The sequence below is a fragment of the Pinus tabuliformis genome, chromosome 3_1, assembly GCF_031772625.1.
Source record: "Pinus tabuliformis cultivar Carrire ecotype Pingquan chromosome 3_1, CPIR1, whole genome shotgun sequence".
NCBI classification, from domain to species: Eukaryota; Viridiplantae; Streptophyta; class Pinopsida; order Pinales; family Pinaceae; genus Pinus; species Pinus tabuliformis.
This window is the reverse complement of record NC_142301.1, coordinates 430,808,170-430,828,939: the sequence shown is the minus strand read 5'-3', so window position 1 is coordinate 430,828,939 and position 20,770 is coordinate 430,808,170. Positions and strand designations below refer to the sequence as shown.

General features: G+C 35.7%; 1 pseudogene; it reads right to left on the bottom strand.

Annotated features, from left to right (window-relative positions):
- Positions 1-18,171: 18,171 nt before the first annotated feature.
- On the bottom strand, positions 18,172-20,252 carry LOC149187601 (putative polyamine transporter At3g13620 pseudogene; annotated as a pseudogene).
- Between the last annotated feature and the right edge of the window lie 518 nt (positions 20,253-20,770).

Genomic DNA, 20,770 nt, shown 5'->3' with positions numbered 1-20,770 from the left:
CAAAAAGAGGACTGACTGTAGTTTCTTGTATATCTTTTTCATAACCAAAGATTGAAAATTGTACACGTGGCACTTCATACAAGTTCGCTCTTCTGGAAAGGTCTATAATCAGGTCATCTTGGGAGATTGTGCATAACTCTTTCTTGGAGAATCCAATTTGGATCAGACTGGTGGCATTGGAAAGAGGACACAGAGTGCTACTACAGATCACAAATTCAGAACTAGATGATTGGAAAGTACAGAGATACATCAGAGGCAATATCTAGCTCCTACAAAGTGAAAAAAGGTGTGTAGATTTTTTTAAATTTTTGCTTAATCTTTGTTTGAAAATTTATTTTGAAGGAATTCAAAGGGCATATTAGAGCATTATTATCAGTAACTAATGCCCCGAGGAAAGAAAATGCAAACACATAGTAAGGAACCTGAAAGCTCTAGCATGACTCATGAAGAAGAGGAAGAAATGCTACATGATATATCAAAATTACAAGAACAAGTGCAACAATTGTCACGCTCACAAAAGTTAACAGAAGCTAAGATAAATGGCGTGGAAGCTAAGATGAATGGCATGGAAGTTAAGATGGACAATTTGAAGATAGATTTGAATACAAATTTGAAGACAGGCATGGCAGATTTGAAGATAGATTTGACAAATTTTCTACAAGAAATACTTACTAATGGTGAAAAGGTAGTAAAGGAAACTCATGAGGAGAACAAAAGAAATGTTAATCATGATTCCATAGACGCTAATGTTGGATCGAAGAATCACCATATTCCAAAAATCGATATGAGGAAGTTTGATGGCAAGGATCCCGCCACATGGATATTACAGATGGAGCAATTCTTCGATCTTAATAATGTGCAAAACGCACAAAAGGTACGTATGGCAACTGTATATTTGGAACCAAATCAGTTTGTATGGTATCAATGGCTTTGTTCTCGTAAAAAATTTATCACTTGGGCAATTTTTACAGAAGAATTGATAGCACATTATGAGGATACAAAAAGCAACACTTCTTTTAGCCAATTGATAAGTCTCAAACAAAAGGGTTCAATAATGGAGCACATTGAGGAGTTCCAAAAATTGAACATAAGGGTAAAAGATATTCCAGAGGAGCATAGGATTGATGTGTTCATAGGGTCTTTAAAGGATAATATCCAACATGATGTTCGCCTTTGGGAACCTGATTCATTAGAGAAGGGATTCAGGTTAGCAAGAAAAATGGAAAGCAAAATTATGGCAACTAGGAAGCATACCACTCACAACTATAAAGACGGAAGTGTTGTTGCCCCTAGTCTTCCACAACCTACAAGGTTGACACCACAACAATTGGAAGAAAAAAGAGAAAAAGGGCTTTGTTACAATTGTGATAGCAAATACACAAAAGGTCATAAGTGTGCTGAGAAGAAATTATTCTATATAGATTGTGAAGAGGAAGAAGAAAAGGAGCAAGAAAGGTCAAAAGAAGACGATATACTCCAGGAACAAAGCCTAGATGAAGAACAAATAAATCCGACCATATCTTGTAATGCATTGGCGGGAATTACCACTCCTCAAACCATCAAGATAGAAGGACAAATCAAGAAGAAAAAGGTAATAGTGTTGATTGATTCAGGAAGCACCCACAATTTTATTCATTGTAGGGTAGCAAAAGAATTGAATTGCTTCCTATATCTAGCACCAGAGTGTCAAGTGATGATTGCAAATGGAGGAACTATAAATTGCTCTTGAAAGTGCCATAATATCAAGCTATCAATGGGAGAATATGTATTGACTAGCCCAATGCTTTCCATTCCAATGGGAGGTGTTGATGTTGTACTAGGAGTCCAATAGCTACATTCCTTGGGTACAATAGCTTTTAATTTTCAAGAACTTTTCATCAAATTTTCTACGGAAGGAAAGGAAGTTGAATTAAGGGGTATTGCAGGGAAACCAGGAAAGATAATCAGCTCTAATGGCATGACAAAGCTTCTAAAAAAGGAGCAAAGAGGTGTAATTGCACAATTATGTTCGCTAGATGTTTCCACATTGGAATCATCTATTTCTCCAGATCTCCAAAAAGTCTTGGACAATCATTCCAAGGTATTTGAGACTCCCAAAGGTCTACCACCTATGCGTGATCATGATCATGCTATTCATCTGACTCCAGGAATTGTTCCTCCAAACATCAGGTCGTACAGATATCCCTATGTCCAAAAAAGTGAAATTGAATGTATGGTTGCAGAAATGCTAGAGGCTGGTATAATTCAACTGAGTCAAAGTTCTTTCTCAGCTCCAGTAGTATTGGTGCACAAGAAGGATGGATCATGGCGCATGTGTCCGGATTATAGGGAGCTCAACAAGCTCACTATTAAAGATAAGTTCCCCATTCCTATCATTGATGAATTACTAGATGAATTGCATGGATCAATTTACTTCACCAAGTTGGATCTTCGTTTGGGATATCATCAAATCAGAATGAAGATTGAAGACATTCCGAAAATGGCATTTAGAACTCATGAGGGTCATTATGAATTTTTGGTCATGCCTTTTGGCCTTACCAATGCACCTTCAACATTTCAAGGTTTGATGAATTCAATTTTCAAACCATTCCTTAGAAAATTTGTGTTAGTATTTTTTGATGATATACTAATCTACAGCAAGTCTTGGAAGGATCATGTTGAACATGTTGACAGGGTGCTACAACTATTGGAGGAGAAACAATTATATGCAAAAAGATCCAAATGTTTCTTTGGAGTCCAGGAGGTGGAATATTTGGGTCATATTGTATCTCATGAAGGAGTTAAGGTAGACCCTAGCAAAATTAAAGCCATTAAGGAATGGAAAATCCCCACATCCATAAAGCATCTGCGAGGATTTCTTGGGTTGACAGGGTATTATCACAAGTTTGTTAAGAATTATGGGAGATCAGCAGCACCTCTAACAACATTATTGAAGAAAGATTCATTTTCATGGACTCCGGAAGCAACAAAGGCCTTTGAACATCTTAAAGAGGCAATGTGCCAAGCACCGGTCTTAGCTACACCAGACTTCACAAAAACCTTTATTGTGGAATGTGATGCTTCAGGAAATGGAATTGGTGCTGTTCTAATGCAAGATGAAAGACCCATTGCTTTTGAAAGTCGTCCAATCAAGGGAAAGTTTTTAAGCAAAGCTATTTATGAGAAGGAAATGTTGGCAATACTCCATGCACTTAAGAAATGGCGACCCTACCTAATGGGAAGACACTTCAAGGTAAAAACGGATCATGATAGCCTTAAATACTTTTTAGAACAAAGATTATCCTCTAAAGAGCAACAAAAGTGGGTCACAAAGATGTTGGGTTATGACTTTGAAATCATCTACAAAAAAGGGAAGCAAAATGTGGTGGCAGATGCACTCTCAAGAAAGGATGAGGATGTGGAAGCATTGTTGTGTGCCATTTCTATTATCCAACCAGATTGGATAAACGAAGCAAGGGAGGAATGGAAGAATGACGAAGAAGTGTGGGCACTTATTCGAAAGCTACAACAAGATTCCAGTACTTCTGATACATTTAGCTGGCAAAATGATTCGTTATGGTACAAAGATCGCTTATACCTCTGTAAGAATTCCCAACTAAAACAAAAGATTCTTATGGAATTGCACACTTCTCCCTTAGGAGGGCACTCAGGATTTTTAAAAACTTACCACAGGGTTAAGAAGGAATTTTTTTGGGATGGCCTTAAATCAGATATTCAAAAGTTTGTGGCGGAATGTTTGGTTTGCCAACAAAATAAAGTTGAAACAATTAAGACATCGGGTCTATTACAACCTTTATCCATTCCAAGCCAACGTTGGGAGGAGGTTTCAATGGATTTTATCACAGGTTTACCCAAGTCTGAGGGAAAGAGTGTCATCATGGTGGTAGTTGACAGACTTACCAAGTATGCACACTTTTGTGCATTATCACATCCATTTAAAGCCAGTACAGTTTCTACTGCATTTATGGAAACAATTCAAAAGCTACATGGAAACCCAAAGATTATTGTAAGTGACAGAGATCCCATTTTCACTGGAAATTTTTGGACAGAATTATTTTCTTGTCTTGGTACTCAGTTAGCTCATAGCTCATCTTATCATCCTCAATCTGATGGGAAAACTGAGATAGTAAACAAATGTTTGGAAGGATATCTTCGTTGCTTTGTATCTGATAAACAGACACAATGGGTCAAATGGTTGCCTCTGGCTGAATGGTGGTATAACACTTCCTTCCATACAGCAACAAAAATGACCCCATTTATGGCACTTTATGGGTATCAACCACCATCCATCACATCATATTTAAGAGAAAATTCTAAGGTTCAGGCAGTGGAACATCACATCGAACATCAACAACAAGTCCTCCAACTCTTAAAGGATAACCTCGTGTTGGCACAAAATAGAATGAAACAACAGGCAGATCAACATCGCAGTGAAAGAAGTTTTGATGTAGGTGATTGGGTATTCCTACGGCTACAACCATATAAGCAAATGTCCCTAAAGCAAGCTAAGAAGGATAATAAATTATCACCAAAGTATTATGGTCCATACAAGGTGTTGCAAAAGATTGGTACTATGGCATACAAATTGGAGCTTCCTGCAGCTTCTCGATTGCACCCAGTTTTCCATGTTTCATGTTTAAAGAAGGTTATAGGCGACAAGCTCCCAATTCAAACAATATTGCCAGAACTTGATAAGGAAGGAAAAATTATATTGGAACCGGAAGCAGTCACAGAAACAAGAACTCGACAGCTACAAAATCGATCAATTTTAGAGTATCTTATCAAGTGGAAGAACTTATCCGCTGAAGATTCCACATGGGAGGATGAGAATTTTATGGAGAAGTATCCAGAACTACTCAAGCGTTGAGGACAACACTTTTTTGAAGGAGAGGGGCATGTTGGGTCCCTATAATACTAGTGATTACCCCATTACTATTGTAGTTATACCCCTTATTTATATTGTTGTGCCCCTATTACACCCATATTGTTAATTTTGTGCCCCATAGAATCCCTCTATTGTTATTTTTGTGGCTTTATATTATTATTGTTAGGTCGGCTGGATTATATTGTGACTCCTTAGACTCCTATATATAGAAAGGAGGTTTTTTCATTTGAATCATCCAAGAATTGTTCATTTATGTAATGTAAAGGAGGTTGCCCCCTCGAAGAGGCTGAATTCTAAGGCGTTGATCTATCTTTTCTATCTTTTCTTGAGCTGCTTTCATAACAAGAACTCCCCTAGGTGCCACTGTGTACCATTATTCACCCTCAGATCCATTGTTAGACGATTGAAGAATGGTCTATGGTTAGATACAAACATGAAAACATTACAAAAACAGTTGCAAATAAATTTTTAATAGTTAAAAAAAACATGAAATCTTTCCAAATAAACAATTGTATATACATTGTTTATTAATAATAAGAATAATAACATAATTATTGACATCATGAACATTTTTAGTGACATTATTAATATAATTAGAAATTAATAGTAGTTAACAATTAGAAATTAGTAATAGTTAATAATAAAGACCACCTTCTCCACCCAAATAACTGATGAGGAAGGGCAACTGTGGAAGCCCAGTTGTGGAGGGATGAAGTGGGGCGTGCAAATGGCTGGGCCTGTTAGTTATTAGTTATGGTTATCTAGATTTCTAGGTTTGTTTCTTTATTTTTATTGTTGTTGGATGTTTGTTGCATTAAATTTCTTGTTTTATTCTTTGAAAGTTGGTGATTCTATTATGTGAAGATTGGCAATTTCAGGCCAATATATTCGATGTTTCTTCTCACAGATTTCATTCTTGCTCTTAATTGTGTGAGATAAGTCCTATTTTTGTTACACATTTTCATAAAAAAAATCAATAGATTACATATTCTACAATTTCCAAGTACATATTTTCTTTTTAGAATTTCAATTCATTTGAACTTTGCTACAGTTGTACCATTAACAACATCATTCATCTCACAGAATTAACATTCTTGTTTTATCGATTCTCACTTTGAGTTGATTTTCTTCTTTTTATTTTTCTTTCAACCCAAGTATGTTTGCAAGAAATTGATTGTTTGAGTTTAGTTTCTTATTTTTGGGTCAACTCAAGAATGTTGCAAGAAATTTGTTATTAGATCTAAACAATATCTCATATGTTTAATTTAAGTTTTTGTGATCCATATCTAGTTTTTCAGAAGATTTCTTAGGTGGAGATCACATTATAATACTTTTGTCAATGTGTTTCGAACCAACCAGTGTAGTGTGGTTCATCGTCAGAACAAGTTGAAGAATCAGATCATGGCTGCATATTAAATAGGGAGAGCAAATCTTCCAACGGCTAAATTTGACTAGGAAGCGGCTACATTGGACTGGGTTTGACTGAGAAACGGTTAAATTTGACCGGCCAATCTGATTGGACCGAGGGAACATGAAAAATGAATTTTTTTTTTTAATTATTACCAAAATTTTGTTATATTTATTCTTAAAGTTTGAATAAAGGTAAAGTTTGAATTTAATAATTAAGAGTATGAATCAATTAGTTATTAATAAGCCTATTTCCCTAATTATAATTATATAAATAAATGGTTAGTTAATTAATAAGTAAGTTAGTTTTTGTTATGTTTATTTCCAAAAAAATGTAATTGCTTGAAATAACTACCAACACCAATAAAACAAACATTAGTTATTACTCTAATATGAAAAAAAAACTTTTTATTTGATAATTGAAATCATAATATGGAATAAAAATAATTGTATGTGTATTATGAATTTAATTATATATATAATTGTAAGATCAAAAACCTTAAATCAATAATATAATATGGAATAATATATAAATATTCAGAATTAAATATAAATATATAAATAATTAGTTAGCTAGTTATTATGCAAGTTAGTTGGCAAGAAATTGATTGATTGAGTTGAGTTTAGTTGGATAATATCTTCATATTTTATCGAAGTATGTTGGCAAGAAATTGATTGTTTGAGTTTAGGCTTTTTTAGGTCAACTCAAGAATGTTGTAAGAAATTCATTGTTTTTTTTATGAAGTGAGAGTAGGTCCTTCTATTCAACTTTATCCTAAAAACAAATTACATAATATACATTAAACCCAAAGGCGTTGTGGTCCATAGATTTTTCGAGCCACACTAAGCCTTGGTAAATGAGCCAAAGGCCCACAATCCGGGCCGAGGGCCCACAAAACAAAACAACGTGACCTTCGTTAAGCCAACCTTCACCAAAACTGTGTGATCTACCTCCCGAGATCTAACGGTCGGGAAGCTATATCGGAAAGCCTAAATGCACACCCGTTAAACTTTAAATCGGACCCGATAAGCTTAATGAGTCAGTGATCTAAAAGATTTCGGGTCCACCAAGGAGGATAACCCTCGAGCATGTTATCCGCCCGAAATCCCCAGATGCACTCAATCCCAACCTTGTTGAGAAACTAGCTTGGGATTTAACAATCCTTATGGACCCGAAGCCTAATAAAGTCACCACTTACGTGAATTTTGGGTCCGTTTGGCATGTTAACTGCCTTGCTGTTTGCCACGCGAAATTCATAGGATTTCATCCATTCCATCTTTCTGCCCACACGTTAATGATGCTCCCAGTGTTAATAATTAAAAGGTCATATATAGTGTATTTCTGTTTCATATGAAGACTTGTCCTATATATTGTATCCCGCCTGAGAACCATGGGTTTGTAGAGTTCTGGGTACATTTTCCTACCCGAAGACCAAAGATAGATATAGGCTGGGTACCTGACATCCTGTTCGCATATTTCCATGAACTGCTTCACCGTGTAGACTAAAATTCCTTTGTTTCCATTAGTCTTCATCCTGCTTGTTTCCCCTGCTCTGATAGAACTCCTTGTCTGAAATCGCCTGTCTGAGACACTCTTCCCTCAATCTTCCTTGGGGGATCTCTATCCAGTCATATTTTTTATTTCTCTTAGAACAGAGTACGCCTTCATTAGCCAAGATATCTGCTAATTTGTTGGTTGTTCGGCGTACATGAATAAAACTAAGGGTCCTCATGTTCTGTAAGTGGGATTGAATACATTGATAGACTTGCAGTAGCCACCAATGTCTCGATACTTTGTCTGGAGCTGAGCCATAGCAAATTTTCTTGACCGAATTAATAATCAATTTGGAATCAGCTTCAATTATGGTATTATGTAGATTTGAGTCCCTCAAGATTTCTAAGCATTGCTCAAGGGCCATGAGCTCTGCCATATTATTAGTGGCTTTCCCCAAATGACTATGAAAGATAGTTTTTATGAAACCCTTTTCATCTCTTATGACTCCTCCATAACCAGCCATGCCAGGGTTTCCTTTTGAGGCCCCATCTATATTGCATTTCATAAAACCATGAGGGGGAGGTTGCCAGAAATCCTTATCCGCTACTATATGACTTACATTCTTGTTTTTGCCCTGAGGAAAAAGCCCCTAAAGACCCAAATGCAGTAGTATCTGCACATCCGAATCTCTAGGCTGGTTCTCGCGGGGGTCTTTTATGAGGGTTCCTACCGTCTCATTGAGTTGTCTTATAATCTGAGCCACGATGCTCTAGGAGGAACCTTTCCTGGTTTTGAATATTCTGTTGTTGCATTCTTTCCAGACATCCCAGATTAGAAAGCCTGGAACTAAAGCCCAAGTTGTGTTGATTATTTCATTATCAGAGAAATTTTTCCTCCAGTTCTTCAGAGTACTGGTAATGCTGCCCATGTCCCTGTCTATTTGTCTGAATATTGAAGCTACCCAATTCCACAAGGTGGATGTGAAAGGGCAGAGGTTGAGTAGGTGATCCATAGTTTCTTCTTGTAGTTCACATAGCTGGCATCTAGATGGACCGAATACCCCTCTTTTCCTCAGGTTTTCCCAAGTCAGAATTTTTTTATGTTGCACTAACCACGTGAAGAGTTTGATTTTCATCCAGCTTTGGTTCTGCCATAGGTCCTTCCATACCCTATCAAGGTTTGGAAAGTCAAACCCAAGGGCTATACATTTGGCCTCTTTGAGGTTAAAGTTGCCTTCATTGTTTTTGCCCCATCTCAGTTGGTCTAAAGATGCTAATGTCAGAATCTTTCTTTGATCCAAGATGGTTGTTAAAGCTTCTGCCTGTGCCTTTAACGGGGAGTCATCACTGTATACCAGATTCTTTCATATTCTCCATTTTCCCTCGCTTCTATCATGATCCCAAAATTCATTTACCCTGAGTAACCCTTTGTTGTCAGTGTCATTCTTGAGATAGGAAAATTATTCTCTTAACAATTTAGGTTCCTGTTGCCAATTATCTTCCCAAAACCAAGCAAGGTTTCCATCTCTGATTTTTTAGAAACTATGTTTCTGAACAATTGCTCTATTCTCCCAACCTTTATTCAAAATGTGGGAGCCTTTGATGAGCCCTCACATTCTAATATGATCCCTTTCTTGCCAATTGTTTGCATATTTTTGTTTCCAAATTTTGGCCCAAGGGGAAGCTGATTCTTTTAGCCATCTCCACCATAGTTTTGCCCCCAAAACTTTGTTTAGTGTTTCAGGGTCATCAAGTCCCAAACCTCCATGTGTCTTAGGTTTACAGATCTTTTTCCAGGCTACCAAAGCCCATTTTTTTTTCTCTTCCCCTTTGCCCCAAAGAAAATCTCTTTGGATATTTCTAAATTGTTGCATAACTCCTTTAGGAGCTGGAAGGGCTGAAAACATAAAGATGGGGACCGTTTGGAGGATAGCTTTTGTGAGCACTAGTCTTCCTACTAAATTCAAAGACCTGTTTGTCCACTTACGGATTTTGTCTTCGAGTTAATTAGTAAAAAGCTCCCAAATTTCTTTGCTCAGAGGTTTGTCTATTAGTGGTACTCCCAAATATTTGGAGGGTAGCATATCTCTTTGAAAGCCAAGAATTTTAGATATATTTCTCTCAATAGCAATGTCAATATTAAAATAGAAAATCTTTGATTTGGTAAGGCTTACCTCTGTACCCACAGCCTTTGCAAAGTCGCTCAGGATTTGTTTGTAGGCTAGAGCTTCCTTGACCATGGGTATACCCTACAGCATGGTATCGTCCACAAATTATTGATGGGTCAAAGGATCTCCATTCAAGGTGAGTTTGAGACCCTGGATTTTGCCTTCTGCTTTGGCAAATTTGATAGCATTGCCTAGCCCTTCCATCATGAGAATAAAGAGGAAGGGTGAGAGTGGGTCTCCTTGTTTGAGTCCTCTCGAAGGTTTAAAGGTTTTGGATGGTGAACCATTTAACAGGATTGAAAAACTGGAGGTGGTTACCAGGGCCATTACCCATCTTATCCAGTTATGATCAAAGCCATATGCTATTAGTACCTCCCTGATGTATGCTAAGCTTATTTTATCATAAGCCTTCTCTAGATCAAGTTGTATAATCATTCCCACCTGCCTATTGCTCTTAAGTGAGTGAACCACCTTGTGAACTTGAATGATATTGTTGAGAATTTTCCTGCCTTCCACATATCCAATTTTCTCCTCAAACACGAGAGTTGGAAGAAGGGGCTTAAGCCTGTTTGAAATTATTTTGGAGATGATTTTGTACACCACATTGCATAATGCTATTGGTCTAAATCTGTCTGGTGTTATAGCATTATCTTGCTTTGGAATCAAGGATATGAAAGAGGTGTTGAGCACCTTCAAAACAATTTTGTTTTTCCTTGAGTCCTCCACCACATCAAGGATATCATGCTTGAATATTTCCCAACATGCTTTAAAGAAGTCAACATTGAAACCATCCGAACCTGACGCTTTCCCATTTTGCATCTCTTTGATGACTTCGCTAACCACCTCTTCATTCACTGGCTTGTTTAGATTATAATTGTCTTCTCTTGTCACCAGCTTAGGAATATGCTTTGTAAAGTCATTGATGAATTGTGATCTGTCTATGAGAGGTTCCTCTACTATGCCTTGGAAATGTTGAACCAAAGCAGCTTCTATTTCTTTATGGGTATTGAGTTGATTTCCTTAAGAATCTTTGATTTTTGAAATCCTATTATGAGACCTGTGATCCATGGTAGATTTGTGAAAAGACCTTGTATTCCTTTCTCCTTATTTTAACAATTGTACCCTTGATTTCTGTTTCCAGAATATCTCCTCTTGCTTGCATAATCCTTCCCATTCCTATTGATGATAGTCAGTTTATTCCTTTCTCTCCTCATTGAAGCCATCTGTGATAAGGATCTAATTAATTTCCTGTAGCTTCCACTCAACTACTTTTTTGGGTTCAAATATGTTTCCAAACTCATTCTTATTCCAATCTTTAAGCTTGAGTTTGATGTGTTTCAATCTCAGTTGCAGAAGGAACATTTTAGTGCCCTGAACTCGCATATCCTCTGTCCACCATTTTTCAATATTGCTAATGAATTCAGGATGGGTAAGCCAAATGTTTTCAAACATGAAAGGTCTGTTTCTTGGAGTTCTTATAAAGGACGCTTCAAGCTAAATAGGCCAATGATCCGAGCCACCAAAAGGGAGTATCATAGCTAACAAGTCAAGGCCTGTAAGGATGAGGTCCTCCGAGATAATAACTCTGTCTAGTTTTGAGACCACTTGAAACTCTCCTCTCCTTTTATTATTCCAGGTGAAGATACCATTACTTGTCTCTGTATCTACTAGGCTCATGTTGTTTATGAAATTATAAAATGCTATGGAATCTCTGCCAAGTGATCTGGTTCCACCTTTTTTTTTCGATAGGGACCTGATCATGTTAAAGTCCCCTCCCAGAATCTAGGAGATACCCAAATGTATTTCTCTTTATTCCTCTAGTGAGGTAAGAAGCCTGAGTTTGTCTTCAAGCTTTTGTGGACCATAAACATTTGTGATCAAATAAACTTCCTTGTCCCCCAAAGGTTGGATGACCACTGATAGATAGTTCCTGGATGCTTCAGCATCTAGGATTCCTATTTTCTGAGGGTTCCAAAGTGTGAGAATTCCTCCTGCTATTTTATCTGCTTTAACTTCTAGATATTCATATTTAATTAGCCATTTGCTTTGTGTTTCTCTTATTTTGTCTATTGAACATTTTGTTTCCTAGATAAATATCATATCTAGTTTTTCCTCTTTCATTCTATTGTTGAGATTTCTTTGTTTCCTTTTGCTTCCTAGACCCATAATATTCCATGTTGTAAGCTTCATTAAGAAAGATTTGTAAATGAATAACTAGTTAGGTCTCTCATCCTACCTGAGTCGATCATGAGTTTCCCACACTCTATCAACAGCTCACTCTGTCTTTTTCTTCCTCTTTTCCTACCTGGGTTCTTGGGAGCTTGTCCCAATGTTGCCTCCATCGTTTTAACCCCTCCGTTGTCCTAACTATCATAATTTCTTTTGACCCCCGCACCTTTTGCCTCAGTTCTCCAGAGGAATAGTTGTTGCACTTTGTTAAACTCCTCTTGAGGTAACGAATCCACTCCTTTGGTTTGTCCCTGCTCCAAGAACTTTTCTAGATCGAGATGTTCCCTTTCAAGAATATCCTATAGTTCATGATCCTCCATTCCCACTTCGCTTGGGGTCATCTCTTGGTCCCTGTCAAGTTCCATAGTGCTCGGCAGATCCTCCTTGTGTTGGCTGTTTTCAGGTCTATCCTCCATGTTGTCCTCCTTTTCCTTTTCTACATGGCTATCCTCCAGTTCCTGGTTCTCTTTATCGTGCCCCTCTTCCTCTTCTAAAATCTTGAACCTATTCTGACTAAGCTACTTTTCCTCATTGTATTTCTTCTAGTTCTTTCTCCCTCCTCTACCTCTACCTCCCATTTTGGTGAAACTTTCTATTTCTTTCCCTAAGGTGGCTTTAATACTACTCTCGATTTTGTTTAAAGGGCAGTCTCTGAAGAGGTGCCCGTGTTCATGGCATTTGCGGCATCGGAAAGGGACATGCTCGTAGTCCACCGCCTGCACCCAATATTCATCATATACTTCTAGAATTATCTCATTCGATAGAGCTCCAGAAAGGTCCATTTCTACGCATATACGTGCAAAGGAGGTGTACGGTCCTCCTTAAAACACCATGTCTTTATCCTCTATGTTTGTAAAAACAACTGTGAAGAAACCCTTGGATCCAAGGTGCAGATCTATGTCTCCCTTAGGTTTCCAATGATTCTTTATCCATGCATTTAAAGCTTTCTCCGTAGGCCATAACTCTTGCATAATTCACCATGTGCTCCCTATGCACCTGTAGCGCTAGATCACTTAACACCACTTGGGGTGTGATGGTCGCCCTAGGTTTACATGGTCCTGTCCGACCTCTATGCTCAGCTTTCTAACTGTCTCCCTCTATTCGCTTCTCTTTTCTGACTTCTTCCTGCTTATCTTCCTGCCCATGTGCGTTTCTGTTCTCCTATTTCCCTTTTCCTAAACTCCCAGTTTTAGCTTCCAATGGTTTCGTAAAGTGATTGGAGACTACCTACCTTTAGGATGGAGTAGAGTTGCCTCCCTCTCGCCCCTCCATGGTGCCCAACACTAATTTTCTTCTGTAAACCCTAGTTTCATGCGTATTTTTTACCGTTCGGCCTCCTCCCCAATCAAGTAGATCCGAATCATACCATGAGAAATTCATTATTAGATCTGAACAAAATTTTTATATTTTATTTTGGAACAGATTTTATTAGTCATAATTAATTAATTAATTTAAAAAAAAAAATATTATAAAATGATCTGAACAATAGCTTCCTATTTTATTTTGAACAAATTTTCTCAATCAAAATTAATTAATTAATTAATTAAAAAACCAATTATAAAATGATCTGGTTGCACTCCTGTGTTTAAACATTTTCAAAGCAATCTTGTGATTTGAGTGTGTAGCTTAAATTTAAGGACAACAAATCTCTTATTTAAGAATTCAATTGTGTATTTGCAATTTTATGTAGGAAAAGTTATAAATATAGATTAAAATTATATGTTTTTTTATTACATTCATATTAGTTTTTGTTTTTTATTTTTTTCCATAATAAATGTAAAATTTTAAAAGTCATTGGTTAGAATACCATTAATAAAATGTTGAGAGAATAAACAATAGAGAGGATATATTATTAAATTTATAAAATTAATTTGTTTTTTTTTATTGAAATTTGATTATTTATTAATTTTTAAAATTGTAATAAAATTTATGGATTTTTAGTTTGAGTTGACTTTTTTTATGTTTGCAAGAAATAAGTTGTAGAGTTGAGGCTTCTGTGATCCATAACAAGTACGCGTTTCGAACCAACCAGTGTGGTTCATCATCAGGACAAGTTGAAGAAACAGATCCAGCTAAGCATGTTAAATAGTCTGTGCAGAGACTCCAACAACTAAATCGGCCAACGGCTAATTTTGACCTACGGACCCAAGTCAAATTAATAATCATTAATTTAATATTATTATTATTTTTAATGTATTAAATTAATGATTATTAATTTGATTTGGGTCCGTAGGTCAAAATTAGCCGTTGGCCGATTTAGCTGTTGGAGTCTCTGCACAGATTATTTAGCATGCTTAGCTGGATCTGTTTCTTCAACTTGTCCTGATGATGAACCACACTGGTTGGTTCGAAACGCGTCGACAAATGGTTTATCATGTGATTTTAGCCGAAAAATCTCTCGCAAAGAAATAAGTTGTTTGAGTTGACTTTTTTTTTTTATTCAAAAAAAGATTTTATTAATCATAATTAATTAGGTAAAAAAATGATTTGGTTGCACGACGTTGATATTCGTTCTGCTCGCTGCAAAGAAACGCTCCAACCCCTGCAGAAACAAAATAGCAACGTAACCATCGCATATCGAACCAAAGAACAAATTATTTATGTAATTAAACCCCAGTAGCAATACTCTAACACCAGAGAGCTATCAATGCATACCTATTTTGTTTTCAGAGTTTTCAATGCATTTGAACTTTGGTACGACCGTACCATTAACAAAGCCATTCTTCTTTATCGGTAACCTCTCCATTAAACCATGTATTTAGTTTATAGACAGGAAACTTCATCTTTCCTGCGTCACTGAAATATATTATTTCTGTCTTCTCACAGAACTAATGTTAGCTTTTTATCGATTATTTTCGTATTTTATTCTGGAACAGATTTTATTATTAGTCATAATTAATTAACAAATTTAAAAAAAAAACAATTATAAAATGATCTGGTTCCACTCCTTGCTTTAAATATTTCAAAAGTATTCTTGTGATTTGAGTCTGTACTTAAAATTTATGGGCAACAAATCTCTTATTTAACAATTCAATTGTGTATTTGCAACAGGGTTTTTAAAGGAAAATTATAAATATAGATTAAAATTATATATTTTTTATTAAGCTTATTGTGTATTTGCAACAGGGGTTTTTTAAAGGAAAATTATAAATATAGATTAAAATTATATATTTTTATTAAGTTTATATTAGTTTTAGTTTTTTATTTTTTTCTATAATAAATATAAAATTTAAAATGGCATTAGTTAGAATACAATCTATTAGAATTAATAAAATGATTAATCCTCTTAAATAATTAGCTGAGCTGTCTTTATTAATTAGAACAAATTTTTATTAATTAAAACAAATTAAAATTAATAAAGAGGATATGTTATTAAAATTATAAAATTAATTTGTTTCTTTTATTAGATTTATGAAAGTTGGTTAAAATAAATATATATTAAAATTTATATAAGAATTAAATTTTTATCAATAATAAAATAAAGAGTTTAGTTTTTCTTAAAATTAATAAGAATTACCACCAATAATTTATTAAAAAGTTATATATAATATTATTAAAATTTTAAATTTGTAAGATTAATTATAAAGTTTACAACATCATTATTAGTGAAGAAAAATATATATTAAAATTTATATAAGGATTATTTTTTTCACTAATAATAAATTAAAGAGTTTAGTGTTTTATATTTATATATATATATATATATATATATATATATATATATTTGTCGATAATAATTTATTAAAAACAGAGATATATAATATTATAGTTATGAAAGCTTTTACAATCATCAACAATCTAATGCATACACTCCTTAAAATGAAAAATAAAAAATAAAAAATACACACCCAAGAAATAATCATCCATCTAGTTTAAGGCTTACTTTGAACTAACTACTGAAATGAGAAAATAAAAAATAAAAAATACACATGCAAAGTAGTTATAGTCAATTCTTACAGTTAAATTCCATATTTGTAATTCTATATACGTTATACAATCTGTAAATTTTGCATAATGTAAATCATTTATCTTCTATGTTTGAATGACTCTTATTTACTAATAATGTAAATCATTCATCTTCTATGTTTGAATGACTCTTGTTTACTAATCCTTATGACCAATGATGTCTTACATATGAGGATTCTTCTCGATTTATGCGTTACCACATTTTCTTTGCAACATCTAGTGCGATTTATGCGTTACCACATTTTCTTTGCAACATCTAGTGCAATTGCTAGTTCATAATACATCATGCATAGGCCTTCCTAGAGTGAGTGTGAAACTTTCTCCCTAATTTTTAGCACTTAGCCATCATTTTTCTCTCTTCTCCCCTTACTAGTTGACTTTTAGTCTTATTTTGGAATTTCAATAAGTTTTTGCATATGTGAGTTATTAATTAGCTCTAATAGATTTGAAACTCCACTTACCTCCATTTCACTCTATTATTGGATATTTGCTAACTTTGGGTATGTAGGTCTAATTTTGACTTACTTGCCAACTAGGGAAAGTGCTTTTGAGTTCTACTAAGTTACCTGCTCTTGGAATCCCAACCTAACTCAGATTGGTTCTTTCTCCTCCATAATCTATATATTGTATTCATGTACAACAATAATATATCATTGTCCCCTTCATTCATTAGCCTTCTTTCAACAGTTTTATTCTCTCTTCTTTCTTATTTTGCAAGTACCTACCTAATATTTTTCACACTTGGATCCTATGATTATTTTTCACACTTTTCACATTTGGATGATGTCATTGTGCTTAAAATCCAACAATATTCCTTCACTCAGCCACCAAAAATCCACAACCATGAATACTATTTCAATTCAGAAAATCCATCACACTCATATTAATCATTACTAGTCTTCTCAAACTAACATTTTTAGATAACCTTATTGTTGTTACACCAATTTCTCATAAATATATTAAACATTAAATAAAATTGTAAATATAGAAACTATCTTCAATCAAATTATAGATATACAAACTATCTTCTAAAACATATTAATAAAACTATATAAATAAGAATGATACACCAATAATAAAAAATACAAAATTATACTTATAAAAAAACTATTTAATTTTCACTTACAAAATCAACCTTAAAAAATTATAATCCTCCTATACTAATCACTTACTAATCTTACAAAATAAGTTATTTTTAATACATAACAACAAAATTGCACAACATTACATGTAATAGGCGTTATAAATACTCAAAAGAATGGCTGAGTAAAACCTTTGGTTTGGGTTGTTTAAAAACGAAGGTAATGATTTTTAATTAAATTATTTATTTTTAATTAATAATGAATAATTTTAATATAAAATAAATTTAATGTTGTTAAATAATTTTATTAAAATTATAAAAATAAATTTAATATTTTTGAATATTTAAAATTTAATTATATAATATTAATATTTTATATTTTAATAAATTTAAAATAATTTTATTAATTTTTAATTAAAAATATGAATTTTTATTTAAAATAAATTAAAAAACATAATATTTAAGTACAAATTATTATAACATAAATATTAAACTTTATATAAAAATCTAATTAAATTAAATGGATATAAGCTTTTTTTAATAAAATCCACCAAGTTAGACTTAACCACGATGACACGAAGGATGGTTTGACGATGGAACTTAAGAGATAGAAGATTGTGATGATATTTGTATTTGCTTTTTGTAAAGATCAAGGAAAATGAACCACTAGTGCAATTGATATTGATGCCCAAAAAAAGGCATGGAAATGGAATTAATAAAATTTGTATGGTTAAGATTATTTCTTATGCAAATAGTCATATCTTAATGACTTACTTAACGCAATTGAATCTGAAAAATAATATGTAATAAAATTGGTATGATTTGTACAAGAATTCAATTTGCTTTAAAAGTATTGATTGAATAAAAACTAAGAAAAATATATTATCCTTAAAATGCCTCATTTAAATCGCAATAATAATAATATCTACTTAAATTATTAATTTAAAATTTATGAGATATATAAAGTAGCGTGAATGGATAGACTGAAATGAAACAAAATACTTTATATTTGATTAAAGTCTCACCCTTTGACGCATACAAGAGGGCACTAGTTTAATGAAACAACAATACCCTCTTGAGATACACATTTAGTAACTGAAGATGACGCGACAGACCAAATGTCCAAAATATCCCCCTAGTGCGAAACGAATCTAGAGTACGCTCCCTTTTCTTCAAATGTCAAAAAGATCCCCCTTTAGGTACTGCGAAACGAATCTAGAGTGCGCCCACTTCTTTTCACTGATTCTCGTCACGCGGGCAGCTGATCTTCGGTTCGATTCTCTGCCGGGATGCTCTCGATTCCACCTGTTTCACCATCCCCACCGACGCTGAATTTTATCCAGTCTCTCCTCTTGCAAGCGATCATCAAGAAGTAGACCACAACGCCTAGAACCGTGACAGAGGAAGCCAGGATGTACACCACTGGATTGGCAAGAGTCATGATGTATATAAGAAACGCCACGGGCACTGCGCAGCCGCAAATCAGGGCTGGGATCCCGACGGGAACCCTATATGGCCTTTTCAACAACGGAAACTTCCTTCTCAGCCACAGAAACGACGCGAACTCCAGCAACATCCCGCAGCTGTACAGAAAATTGGCGGCAGAAATGATGTTCTCGAAGCTCACGTAGGAGAGCGCCAACGTACAGGAAGCGGAGGCAACGATACCCCACGTGGGCGTATTGAAGGTCGGCGACCTTGTGGCCATGACCGAGGGGAGGATGCCCATCTCCGCCATGCCTAGCAACTGGAACGAAGCGCTGCTCAGCTGGGCCTCGAAGAGCCCCACGGTGGACAACACAGCGCCGATCTCGACCCAGTACTTGAGCCACGCGCCAGCAATGAGCCCCGCGGCTTTGGCTAGGTAGCCATCGCCCCATAGCTCCCGGTCCAGCTCCAGCGCTCCGGTGACAGCAAGTAACGGCAAAACGTAACCCAAGACGGTCAATATACCAGCAAAGAACAATGCCCGGGGAAAGGTCCGCTGCGGATCCTCGACCTCCCCGGCCAGAGTACTCGCATTGTCCCAAAAATTCAAGTTCCAGAACAGCGTATTGAAATATAAGGACCGGTCCATGTGACCCTTGGGGCCCTCTTTCCAGCGCGAGGGCTTAATCCGGCGAATCGAAATCAGGGCCATGAGGATGAACGGGAGCAACGATACCGTCCCCAGCACGACAGCTGTCCAGCCCACAATGGAGAGCCCCGTAAAGTTCAGGTAGCTCAGGAGAAGCGTGTAAAGAAGAATCCCCACGTCTCTGACCCGACCGTGGCCACAGGCCGGCAGGAGTACCGTGAGGTAATCGAAGCAGAGAACTGGGTAGGCGGCATTGTTGATGACGCCACTGATCCACTTCCACCAGCCCATGAGGAATCCCCAGAAGGGCCCGAAGGCCTTTCCCGCCCAGACCACGTAGCCGCCGTTGCCCGGGTACGCCGTGGCCAGCTCCGCCGTCACTAGGGCTTCCGGGATGCTCCATATGAACGGGAAAACGAGGAACCCTACTATGGCTAGCAGCGGACCGGCCGCTTTCACCGCCGGCTCTTCACCGAACGGTCCTCCTGATACTTCGAAGTATATTAGAAATATCAGCGGGATGAGTTTCAGCTTCTTCGTTTCCGATGCTGGAGGAGGTTCGATCCGTTGACCACTAGCTCCAATAATTTCATTTTCTTGACCTCCAATCGGAGACCCGCCCATTATTCCTGGTTTGGGGACGAGAAATGCCCAATCTCAGAGTTTCAGATCCAGATCCAGATCCAGAACGCGATTCAAGGAGAGACAAATATAGGAGAGAGACAAAGAATCATAAATTTCTGCAGTGGAACGATTGCTTTATAAGGTTCCGTCCGTATTCGAGCTACACTGATAAGCCCTGATGGAACTTTATGGGCGTACTTAATTCATCTGGCAAAAATATCCCCCGTCTGTATTTTTCAGTTATTTGACCCGCCGGCGGCCAGGATTATTGACCAATTATTGTGAAAATGCCATACAGCTGCAGGTGCAAAATAATTGCAAAACCATATTAAAAGGCAAATTGAAAAATATCCTCCGCCATGCATTTGCACGGTTTTGGCAGACCACGAGTATTGACCTTCCATTATTGATAGAATGCAATGCACTGAAAGATATCTGCAACACCATTTTAAAATATCCGTAAAAATGTATTTTCAGTATTTTGACAGGGAAAGAATGTCGGCTCCAATTAGTGCGAGGATGCGGCACAAGATCAAAATAAAATAAAATCTGAAGTGATAACTAAATAGACAAGAAAATTCTAGTGGTTAATAATAACAAAGATCTGCATGCTAAAGAAATTTAAATAAAACTAAAAATATATTTTTAATTTGTATAAAAAATATATTTTAAAAAAATTAAAATTATATTATAAAAATTAGTAAAAATATAAATATAAAATTAATATATTGTTTAATTTTTTAATTTATGTATATATATTTTTAATTTTATATCTTTTGAAAAAAATGATGATGATGATGGTGATTAACATCTACTAAGAATTTCATTGTGATTCTTCA